Below are 12,715 nucleotides of genomic sequence, written 5' to 3'. Positions count from 1 at the left end.
GGCACAAAATACGGCAGTAACTCAGTAGGTCGGGCAGCATCTCTGGAGAAAATGGATACGTGTTGTTTCGGATTAAGAAGAAGTCTGAAATTTGAATCTGAAGAATTGCCCAGAGTACGGGAATTGAGAACCATAACACATAGGTTTAAGGTGAGGGGGGGGAAGATTTAATAGGAACCTGAGGGTAACTTATTTACACAAAGGGTGGTGGGTGTATAGAACGACCTGCTGGAAGAGGTGGTTGAGGCAGGTACTATCACAATGTTTAAGAAGCATTTAGACAGGTACGTGGATAGGATAGGTTTAGAGGAATTATGGGCCAAACATAGGCAGGTGGGACTAGTGTAGATGTGGCATGTTGGTCAGCATTGGCAAGTTGGGCTGAAGGGCCTGTTTCCATGCTGTTTGACTATGACTCTAAGAAGGGTCTCGACCCAAATTGTCCCCTATCCATGTTCTCCAGAGATACTGCCTGACCTGCTGAGTTACTCCAACACTTTGTGTCCTTTTGTGATAATATAATGTGCCTGGTCAAATTTCATGATTCGGCCGATTCAATGTGGGAATGATCACAGCCGCATTTACTCAGAGTTAAACCAGTTTACAAGCCCAGTGCTGATGGAAAACAATGCAATGTGATCAAGTTTCTGGATTATGGGTTGCAGGCACCAGACAACTATCAGACAGTGGAAATTACCCACTGCACAATCCCGTTTCGTAAGCCCAGATGAAAGGCTGCTGTTTACTTACAACAACTGATATTTATCAACACTTTGAAAAGTGCGGAAATGGCCAGAGCATTCCTCAGAGCTAAAACTTCACCACAATGGAGGTATTGGAAGAGCCTGAAAGGCTGATGCAGGGATTGTTTGCATCAGCCTTCGGAAAACCTGAGGGAAATAGCTAAGTGGAGAGCTTTAGAGGATAGAGAAATCAAAGCTAAAGACAGACCTTGGTGGAAGGAAGATAAAGGGCCTGTCCCACTTGGCCGTCACATGCGCGCCTTTTACGCGACCTCCAAACATATGGTCGTCACTTTGTGATGCACGGGTAGCGTGTGGGTAGCGCGGGACAGGCGCATGGAGAGGCGTGGAGGAGTGTGGAGTTGCGCGCGGTATCGCGCGGCGCTCCAGGATTTTGTGCTACACAAAATCCTCGCGCACCACCTGCGTGAAGTATCACGTATGCACGCTGACGCATTGGCGTCACACGCTTACGTCCCGATGTCTCACGTGTATCACTTGGTGATGCATGGTTACATCACCATGCGTAACCATCCGTCGCCGCGCCATGCAGGGTATTCTAATGACGTCACACGCACCAGACAGCATGATGACTCGTGATTTACGCATGACGTTGCGCATAACGGCGCAACGACCTATTTTACATATGACGCGTAAATGAGGCGTAAATGACGGCCAAGTGGGACAGGCCCTTAAGATGCACAAGGCTAAATTAGAGGTTATGTATACGACAAAGAGACAAAGTCTCGGGAAGGGTGAATATCATAAAGTTGAATTCAATGTATTAAAGAGCAGGAGGTCAGTGGTAACAGCTAAATATTCAAATTAATAGCTGTACTAATAGGCCCCAAAATAAATACAATAGATACCAATGACAACAGAAGTTGTGGAATATTAAGATAAATTAGATACAGATATACAATGGGGAATTGGGCCCTTTTAGCCCACCGAGTCCACGCTGACCATTGAGTACCCGTTTGCACTAGTTTGAAGTTATCCCACTTTCGCATCCTACACACTGGGGACCAATTAACCTACAAACCTGTATGTCTTTGGAATGTGGGAAGGAACCAGAGCACCCAGACAAAACATGCGCAGTCACAGTGAGAACGTACAAACTCCGCACAGACAGGATGGACCCTGGGTCTCTGGCGCTGTAAGACAATAACTCTGTTGGCTGATCACTACATCACTGTGCAGAGAGAATGAGATCAAATCAGAAAGTAACAAAAACATATATGTTTGAAATAAGGCAAGATGGAAGTAACAATGGGGCATATGGGTCATATTTGTAAAATCAATATTTCATATTGGTTTTCATGCAAGAGGACCATTCAGCCCACTGAGTCTGTGCCGGTTTTTAGAGTAATCTCGTCGATCCTATTCCACCACAAACCCCAATGGTTGAATGATTGAATCTTTGAATCATCGAAACAGCCACCAAACATGTCAATTACATTGGCAAATTAGATTAAAACAATTTTGATTTCACTAATGTCATGTAACCTTTGCATTCCCTTTCTTTCTGCCGCGATCTCACCCTAGTCGTCCTGCTGGTTCCACTGTTTGCATCCAGGGTGGTGAATCTATGGAATTCATTGTGACAGACAGCTGTGGAGGCCAAGTCTAAGGCAGAGTGTGACAGATTCTTGATTAGTAAAGATGTCAGGGGTTATGGGGAGAAGGCAGGAAAATGGGATTGAGAGGGAAAGATAGATCTGTCATGATTGAATGGCAGACTTGATGGGCCAAAAGGTCTAATTCTGCTCCTAGAACTTATGAACTCATATATTTCCCTTCATTATCACCTCTTCCATAGCCAACAATAGACCTTTGTGTCCATCCTTCCTTGGTCCTCGGTGCCAGCTCCAATTTGTTCAGAACTTTTTCATACCTCTAGTCTTCCTCTCCCCTGACTCTTAGTCTGAAGAACGATCTCGACCCGAAATGCCACCTATTCCTATGCTCCAGAGATGCTGCCTGACCCACTGAGTCATACTCCTGCATTTTGTGTTTATCTTCGGCATGTTCATTGGGATGTGGAAAGAAACAAGAGTGCCCGCAGGGGAACTTGCAAGTGCCACAGAGACAGCATTGCAGGTCTGAAGTGAACCTAAGCTACCTGCAACCGTCACTGTACTACTCACCTGGTATAAACACATGAACATGTACATTTCCTTCAGCTTTCACACCATCTGGATTGACTGATACTGCAATTAATTCAGCAAATGTGAGAATTAGTAAACACAAGGACCATGGCATTAGAACAACTAAGGATGTCCATTAAAATGTTAACTCTGATTCTAAGATCCAAGGTGATTAAATGATGTGCTCTCCTTAGTGAGTAAAATACAATTATGAACCAGATGCTCATCGAGTAATTGTATAAAAGAAAAACATGTTGCTCCAAGAATGCGAAGAGGAATACTAAGAATTTGCTGACACCTATTTTTTAGTCTATTGGTACAGCTATTAATTAAAATGTTTAGCTTATGTCCTGTTGGATTACACGTTGTTTTATTTAAAATAAACTTTATTCAGAAAATAAACTTTATTCAGAATAAATAATATTTACTAAACAAGAACTAAGCAAAAATTTTCATAGTGGCCATACATACATACATACATACATACATACATACATACATACATACATACATACATTCATTAGCGTTGTATTTGTTAGTGTTCACAAAATTATCATTATACCAGGCACTTGCCATTCATGTGCCCCCCTGGGAAGATATCCATTCTCTTGTTTGAGGGACAACTCCACCAGTCCCTACCCCCCAATGTCCAACAGGGGAAGGACCATAGACTGTGGTCCTCCCACACAGAGCCTTGGCGTTGGCTGCATCAGGCTTCAGTGCATTCCTCAGCACGTACTCCTGCAGTCTGGAACAGGCCAGTGGGCAACATTCCCTGATGGACATCCCGCTCTGCTTGGAGATCAACAAGTATCAGGCGGACCAAAGAGTCGACGACCTCCCAGCAGAACTCGATGTCTGCCTTTGAATGTGGTCCTGGGAACAGCCCGTAAATCAGAGAGTCCTCTGTTACGGAGTTGTGAGGTGACACATGATTGCAATGGCCAGCTACAGCGTGGAGGGCTGGGACAGAGATCCTGGCCCCATGATTCACGGTGTTTTTTGTTCATCCCCAATGTTGGCAGCGGCTGTCAGCGGAGGGTGTTAAATGGGAGAGAAACAAAAGGAGTGGGAGATCAGAAAGTGAGTGGGCCCAGAGCACTCACATGCACCCCCCTACAGAGCACCATTGTCAGTGTTTGTTTGCTTGCGATCCCTCATTTGGCAACCCCTTTCTCACAAGATATTGTTCCGCATTATTAATGTGCTGCTGTGTCTGGATTGGGGGTCCACGGAGAAAAGAGTTGGAAAAAGTATTAAAAAAAACCTTTCAGTGTTTTGTTTTCTTAACAAGCAAATGCTATGTATCACAGAACACTTTAAACCTGGCCCTTGAAGAATATTTAAAAACAAGAAACAGGGCGTCCAGATTTATTATTTTAAATTCAATTTAAAATGTGGCTAAATGTTCCAAAGCACTGAGCCAGTATCACATGTGGTTCGAAGGCTGTTGTTCTGCACCTTCATTTAATAGCTGTTTTTTAAAGAATAGTACAAGCACATTGGGAGGACTAATTTAGGTTGGTAGAACAACCATCTGCAGAGTGCTGATGTGAATGAAAAGTTTTCTTCAAGTCAGCCTCTTAATGACAATAGTCGAGGCTACTGACTTGCAACTATTTAAAACTTTCAATTGGTGTTTTTTTCTCGTTCCTGCTTCGCTTTCAGACTCCACCAAGGCTTCTCCTCTGATTTAAATGAAGGGCATTTCAGTTCTCGTGTTTTCTCCTTTCTTTAGTCACAAGAAGGGATTCTAATTCTGGGCTTTAAACTGTGCTCCGCAAAGCATAATGAATCTGGCTTCATATAAGCCCAGACAATGGCCTCATTCAAGGCTCAAACCCTTCCTCCTGAGATATTGTTATAACTAATAACTCCTGCCAGCTGTGCTGAAGGGAACCTCAGCTCTGTGGGAGAATGAACAAGTTCCATCCTCAGAGGATTTGAAGTAACTCTGAGCTGAAATTGGATTATGAAGGGGAAAAGGTCATTCTATGCTCGCAACTTATCAATTTATGTTTCGCCAAATGAGGGAGCATATTTATCCCATTATCCAAGAATTAGCTGGAAGGATGTTCATAAAAGGAGTTTGTACAAACTGCAAATAAATTTCTCAGTGTAAACTGAGGAGGAAGGGAAAGAGTTAGACAGACCTCAATCACATTATCAAAAACAGGTAACGGGCGCAAACAAGTTAAGATTGATCAGGCAAATCACGCATCTTGCAGTATTCCCCCTTAAAAAAAAATCTCCTTTTATAGGCACTGCACGGAATGCTCCTGCAAGCTTGTGGATATCACATTGTGCAGAAAGAAAAACCTGTTGCTTCCTCAACTCAAGTGTTGATCTCGAAACAAAACTTTCCATGGCAACAGGTCAATGTGTTTGTCTCCTTGCTCTGTGAAATGTGAGAAGATACAATCCTGAGACCATATTTCAAAGGTTCTAGCCATCTTTGTGTTCAGCTCTCAGTGTAAATTATAAAGTGGTGCGGACCCACTGGGACTGATGGGATGTGATGGGGTATGATAAGGAATTTGGAATCAGAAAGTATGGTTTGCAAATAGAACAATTGAACAAAGAAACAAAGATGAACTGACTAAGCGTTCTGCTTCTAAATCACCAGCATATAAACTCCTCCCTCCACCCTGAACACCATGCTGAATTAACCATGGGTTTCATTGCCTTGAAGTAAGATTTGGAGTTACTTACCTCAACTAAACTATCACCGACATTGTATTAAATTTGTTGATGTTATTTGCAAGACAGGAAATAGTACAGGTGACTTTTTTTTTAATTGAAAGGAGCTAATAGATTTATCGTATTGTTCATGGATAGTCTGGATTCTAAAATGCAATTGTAATGTTTAGGTCAGAAAAACAAGAATTATATTTAATCATAGTCTGGAGAAGGGTCTCGACCTGAAATGTCACCTATTCCTTTTCTGTAGAGATGCTGCCTGTCCCGCTGGGTTACTCCAGCTTTATTGTGTCTATCTTTGGTTTAAACCAGCATCTGCAGTTCCTTCCTACATCATATTTAATGCGGTGTTTTCCTTTAAGGCTGCTAATGAGATGACTCCTGTGGAGAGGTGGCCTCAACTGGCCAAACGAAATACTAATGACTGCCTGCTCCTGAACTCCCATGATCTCTTCGTGGCTAATTGTACCTGCTTAGAAATTACCACCAGCAGGCGAAAATAGTCCAGAATTAAAGACCAATCTTTCCCCTTTTTTTAATTGTTTTGAGTCTGCTTAAAATTAGAAAGGCAATGAAGGAAATGTTATGGGCATGCACTAATTTAGAACTTTAACTTATTAAGACCAATAATTCATCTGCCACAGTTTTCAATGCTAGAATGACATTTCTAACCTGGCTAAATTTATTTTGTAAAGCCATGTAAAACATCCCCTAATTCGTTAATGCCTGTTCAAAGTGAGCACGGTCAGGTTCCCTGGTTTATTGCCACTGTGGTTCAGAAATAGCAGAATTATGTCCAATTTCTCAGCACAAAATACTCACACTTCCAAGTGGATAGTATGACATGACATGCAGCTAGTGGGGTGTGTTGATGAGGAATGATCATGTGCTACAATAGTGGGAGAGGAGTGGGAGTGAGCAGAGGAACTTAAACAGTGCACACAGGAAGCATGCTCTCGCAGCAGTGAATTTCCAGCAGGGCAGAGAGGTGTCCAAAAAGGCATGAGTGCCTCGTGGATTTCAGAAAAATCAACAGTACAGCCATCCTCCATTACATATGATGAAAGGATGGGCCGACTGGAATTGTATTCACTGGAGTTTCGAAGGATGAGAGGGAGATCTAATGGAATCTTATAAAATTCTTAAAGGATTGGACAGGCTAGATGCAGGACAATAGTTCCCCATGTTGGGGGAGTCCAGAACCAGGGGTCACAGTTGAAAAATAAGGGTTAGGCCATTTAGGACTGAGATGAGGAAAACCATTTTGTGAATCTGTGGAATTCTCTGCCACAGACGGCAGTGGAGGCCATTTCACTGGACATTTTCAAGAGAGAGTTAGATTTAGCTCTTAGAGCTAATGGAATCAAGGGATATGGGGAAAAAGTAGGATTTTGATTTTGGATGATCAGCCTTGATCAGATGGAATGACAGTGCAGGCTCAAAGGGCCAAATGGCCTATTCCTGCACCTATTTTCGATGTTTCTATCCTGTTAGATCTACTGGAGTTGTTGCTTCAAAAAGGTAGCAGCATCATCAAAGACCCACACAACCCTGGCCACCCTCTCATTTCACTATTGCATTCGGGAAGAAGTCATTGGAGCCTGAAAACTGTTGTGTCCATGTTCTGGGGCTGCTCCCCCTTGCAACCATCAGGCTATTAAACACTACAACCTCTAAATCAGCATTTCTCAACCTTTTTATCCTTGCGGAACCCTTGAAATAATTTTCATGTCTCAGGGAACCCTTACATAAAATGTATTATATATCTTTATTAATCTCCTTCTATCTCTTTCATAAATATTATATATTTCCTGTCCAATGATCACCAAAGGCCGTTTGACACTGGCGCCGTGTAGACGTCGCTAAATATGATGTCGCTAAAAATGCTAAATAGACGTCACTAAGTATACTGAACGTGTATTATAAAATTACGAATATGAAATTAAACACAAAAATGACTCAATAATGCATTTACATATGATTAGCCTGTTTATCACTATTTCTCTCGGAACCCCTAGCGACCTCCCGCGGAACCCTAGCATTCCGGGGAACCCTGGTTGAGAAACGCTGCTCTAAATAAACTCTGAACTACATAGAGTTGGGGGCATTGGTTTTTATCTTTGCACTATTATTGTGTGTGTGCATGTGTGTGTGTTTTGTGCATGCGCATGTGTGTGTGTGGACATGTGTGCATATCACACATGGCATATAGTAAGATAGGCAGCCTAGAAGAATTCCGAAGCAAAGTTTCGGACAGTCAGGGTGATTTTTAGTTTTATTTCTAGAGCAGTGTTGGAACCTCTGTACTGGAGGTATTCTGAATGTCAGATGTGAGATATATCTACTGGAAGTGCAGTTTGCATGATTTTGGTCCTGTAATGATGGTGACACAAGAGACCGCAGATGCTGGAATCAAGTTGAGTTTATTGCCATGTGCACAGATACAGTGAGGCACAGTGACACACTGGTAGAGCAGCTGCCTTATAGCACCACAGACCTGAGTTCAATCCTGACCACGGGAGCTGTCTGTATGGAATTTGTACGTTCTCCCTACGACTGTGTGGGTTTCCCCCAGGTGCTCCAGTTTACTCCCACATTCCAAAGACATGCAAGTTTGTAGTTAATTGGCTTCTGTAAATTGCCCTGAGTGTGTTGGATGTAAAATTGGGATAACATAGACAATAGACAATAGACCAGGCCCGTATGAAGCTTTTCAAAAAGGGGGGTGGCATGGCAGGATTACAAACATTTTATGTGAAATAAGTGCACGCAGCACATATCACAAGTGCGAAGCTCAAAGACCCTTACGGCTGGGGTCCAGGCCCGCTTAAAGGCCCTGGGAGCTCTGGGGTTTTAGATGCTCTCTGGTGCATTCTAAGACTTATTTTGGAGCATTTTTGCACCAAATTTATGACCAGGGGTGTCAAGGGATACAAAAGGACACAAAATGCTCGAGTAACTAGCAGGTCAGGCAGCATCTCTGGTGAACAAGAATACTGCAGGTAATATTTTGGGTTGAGACCTTTCTTCAGACTGAGTATTAGATTTTCTTAATGGACCAGAATTTGCAGGCAAAACCACATTAGAGTTACTGACATATAGCTATCTGAAGAAGCGTCCCGACCCAAAACGTCACCCATCCTTTTTCTCCAGAGATGCTGCTGCCTGACTCACTGAGTTACACCAGCACTTTGCATGTATTTCCTGACATATCATTACTTCTGCTTAAACCCACTGGCAGTTTTGAAAAAGGTATCTACTTGAGGTTAGGTTGTCAACTTGAAACATTGACGTTGTTTCCCACTCCACAAATGTTACCTGACCTGTGGTATAATTCCACCGTATTCAATTTCTATTTGGACTTCCTTTATCTGCAGTTATTTGCCTCAGGTCAGACAATGGCGTAGCGGTAGAGTTGCTGCCTTACAGCGCCAGAGACCCGGGACTACAGGTACTGTCTGAACGGAGTTAGTACGTTCTCCCTGTGACTGCATGGGTTTTCTCCGGGTGCTCCGGTTTCCTGCCACATTCCAAAGATGTACAGGTTTGTAGGTTATTTGGCTTCTGTAAATTTTAAATTGTCCCTGGTGTGTAGGATAGTGTTAGTGTACGGAGTGATCATTGGTCGGTGTGGACTCAGTGGGCCGAAGGGCCTGTTTCCACGCTGTATCTGTAAAGTCTAAAGTAAAGTCTAACTGCTTTCTCTGGCATGCTCTGCAGAGAGCATCCCAAAATGGAATCTTCTCTCTGACTCAACATACAAATTGATTGAGCAGCATAATTCCTGATAGATATCTTCAGAGTAAATATGAGCTAATCTCACCACAGAAAGTTAAAGGTTATTCATCTCAACCTAAATGTTTTTCTTTAAATGACACATTCAATTACTGGCAAACAATCATTCCAACATAGAAAAGTAATGGTTATAATAATGAGTATTTCATTGCTTTGGATTTTAATCACTGTTGATTTCAAAAGAATTAAATGAGTTTATGGTTCCCTTTATTCTCTGCCTCACCCTGTTTCTGTTAATCCAGTCTTTCTCTCTCCCTTTATATGGCTTTCTATAACTGGTCAGATTTTGTATTCACTTTTCCCATTTACTTTTCGTTGTTTTGGCTCTACACTTCCTCACATGTCCAGTCTGATTGATTGTGGAGAGAGATGGATCTTTTCCCTGAAAAGACACATATTGCTGCAGTAACTGAGCGGGTCAGGCTGCACCCTTTCAGAACATGAATGTCAGATCCTCACCTGGATCTGAATGTAATAAGCATTCAAGGACAGTGAACATAAATGCTTTGTTTTATTTGTCCGCCATTTCTATACATCCTGGCAACATGTGTCCTCTGACCTTTCTAACTCATAGTAACACATGATCTATTTAAATATGATGTCAGTTACCATGACATCGGATAGGTGATGTTTTGGGTCAGGACCTTTCTTTAGACTGATTGCAGTCAATCTGAGGAAGGGTCCTGACCTGAAACATCACCTAGCCGTGTTCTCCGAGGATGTTATCTGACCTGCTGAGTTACTCCAGCTTTCCTGGGTAAACCAGCATCTGCATTTCCTTGATTATATGTATATTCATCTTTGCCCTGTTTACACAAGTCCTGTAGATGGCACCAGACTATTTTCTTCACCCATTAACAGCAAATTACAGTGCAAAGGTTCTTCTGCTAATGGTGGCAACCAGTTGTTAAAGTGGCCCCAGTCATTTCTTCACCTTTATGTTCTTGTACCATTTCCAAATTACTGTGCTGGGTCTGGTTATTAGAATGGTCAGAGTGTGCTGATATATCCAGAATGGCTATACCTGTTGACCTGTGAGATTAGACATTGACCAGTACTCAGATCAATTTCAGGCGTTACCATGGAGCTGTGACTCAAATAGATTCTTAACTATTTAACTTTTGAACAATGTATAATGAGGCAATACAGCTAATAACTACTGAAATGCATGTACCATCCCTCTCACTGTAACTATGGTCCACAATCCTGTCTTTCATCACCTCTCTGCTGCTGTTGGTTTGATAAAACATGCTATTTTCTTACAATGTAAAAGGATACAAAGTTCTGGCGTAACTCAAGCAGCATCTCTGGAGAACGTGGATAGGTCACATTTCGAGTCGGGTTGGGTCGGGTCAGTCAGAAGAAGGGTCCAGACTCAAAATCTCATCTATCCATGTTCTCCAGAAATGCTGCTTGGCCTAATGAATTACTCCAGCATGTTAAGTATTTTTGTATAAACCAGCACCTGCAGTTCCTTGTTTCTACTTCTTACTATGTTATGTGGCTAAAACCATTTTGTTTGCCAGAGATCTCAGACAAAGCTCTTCCTATAAACCTCCTTCTTTTCTTCTCACCCCTGCACCACTGGGTTTTTATAGGATTGACTTATGAACGGCTTCAGTATCGTAACTACATGCTGCCTTTCAGTAACATTGTCCAAGGGCATGAAATCGACTTCCGTTCACTTATGGACAAAAGCTCTAAGAGGAAAAGATTTGTTAGGAATCTGAGGGGTAACTTTTTCACACAAAGGGTGGTGGGTGTATGGAACAAGCTGCCAGAGGATGTAGTTGAGGCAGGGACTATCCCGACATTTAAGAAACAGTTAGCCAGATACATGGATCAGACAGGTTTGGAGGGATATGGACCAAATGCAGGCAGGTGGGACTAGTGTAGCTGGGACATGTTGGCCAGTGTGGGCAAGTTGGGCCGAAGGGCCTGTTTCCACACTGTATCGCTCTATGACTATGACCTTATCGCCAGCAGCTAGCAAAGCTGCTTGATTAAAAGCCACATTTATGGGAAGACAACAAGCAATGATAAGACAGAGTCGGAAGAAGGGTCTTGACCCGAAACGTCACCCATTCCTTCTCTCCAGAGATGCTGCCTGTCCCGCTGAGTTACTCCAGTTTTTGTGTCTATCTTCAGTTTAAACCAGCAGCTGCAGTTCCTTCTTACATATCAGACAGAGAACGTTGCCTTCCGTCCCTGCCTACAGACAGCCAATTGCACTGGCCAGCCGCGGGAAGGCTCCTTTGCAGCTTTAGCTTCCCTTAGACCTGATCTGAACATCCATCTCCACGTCCACTCCGAGTGTACAAAACGAACTGCAGATGCTGGTTTATACTAAAGATAGACACAAGTGCTGGAGTAACTTAGCGAGTCAGGCAGCATCTCGTGAAAAAATGGATGGGTAGAGGAGGAGAACGTCTTCAAAGTAGGCTTATATAATATATAATATATTAAAACAAACAATGATAGTGCAGAAAGCCCAAACCATTGCCCTATGTCTATGTAGTTAGAGCATATTTGGTGGTTGAAGGTTTTAATATTCTGATGGCAGTAGGAACTGCCTCCCAAACCTCTGTCTTTCCATCTTCCTTGCTTAAAATCTTTCTTTGACCAAAGTTTAAGTTGATCACTGCTTCCCCCAATTGCTTCCTCGGAATGGTGTTTATGTTTTGCTTGAACTACTGTAAAACATTTTGAAGCATTTCATTATGTTGACGGCATTACATAAGTGTACTGTCAGTGTTGTTGATTATGCACTGGGGCAAATTTCACATAAATACATTGAATTGTTCATTGACTTTTAAAAAGTAATGGAATGACAAACTTTCCATTACTTTTTTGGAAGTGAAGCCAGCTTTTGTTTAATCAAGTAAATCTTTATCCCCACTTCAATATTATTCATTATATTGTATTTTTGCACAATATAGGCTTTTTTGCACCACATTGGATTTTTAAAAAGTATTGTTTTTTTTTGGTTTTATTATATTATCTATTGCGTACTGTGTTTACAAAGCTGTTGTGCTGTTGCAAGTAAGAATTTCATTGTTCTGTTTTGGTACATATAACAATGAAATATATTTGACCCTCGACTCATTTCGGCAATCCCCCACAAAAGATGCATTAGGAAGCAAGCAAGATAGACTCAAAATGCTGGAGAAACTCAGCGGGTCAGGCAGCACCTGGAGAAAAGGAATGTGAAGTTTCAGGCCGACTTGAATCATCACCTATTCCTTTTCTCCAGAGATGCTGCCTCTTATTTACTCCAGCACTTTGTACCTGAATTGGGCTTGGCTTCCCTTCCAAATTAATTTGTACCAA

The sequence above is a fragment of the Leucoraja erinacea genome, chromosome 8, assembly GCF_028641065.1.
Source record: "Leucoraja erinacea ecotype New England chromosome 8, Leri_hhj_1, whole genome shotgun sequence".
NCBI lineage: Eukaryota > Metazoa > Chordata > Chondrichthyes > Rajiformes > Rajidae > Leucoraja > Leucoraja erinaceus.
This window is presented reverse-complemented; position numbering follows the sequence as displayed.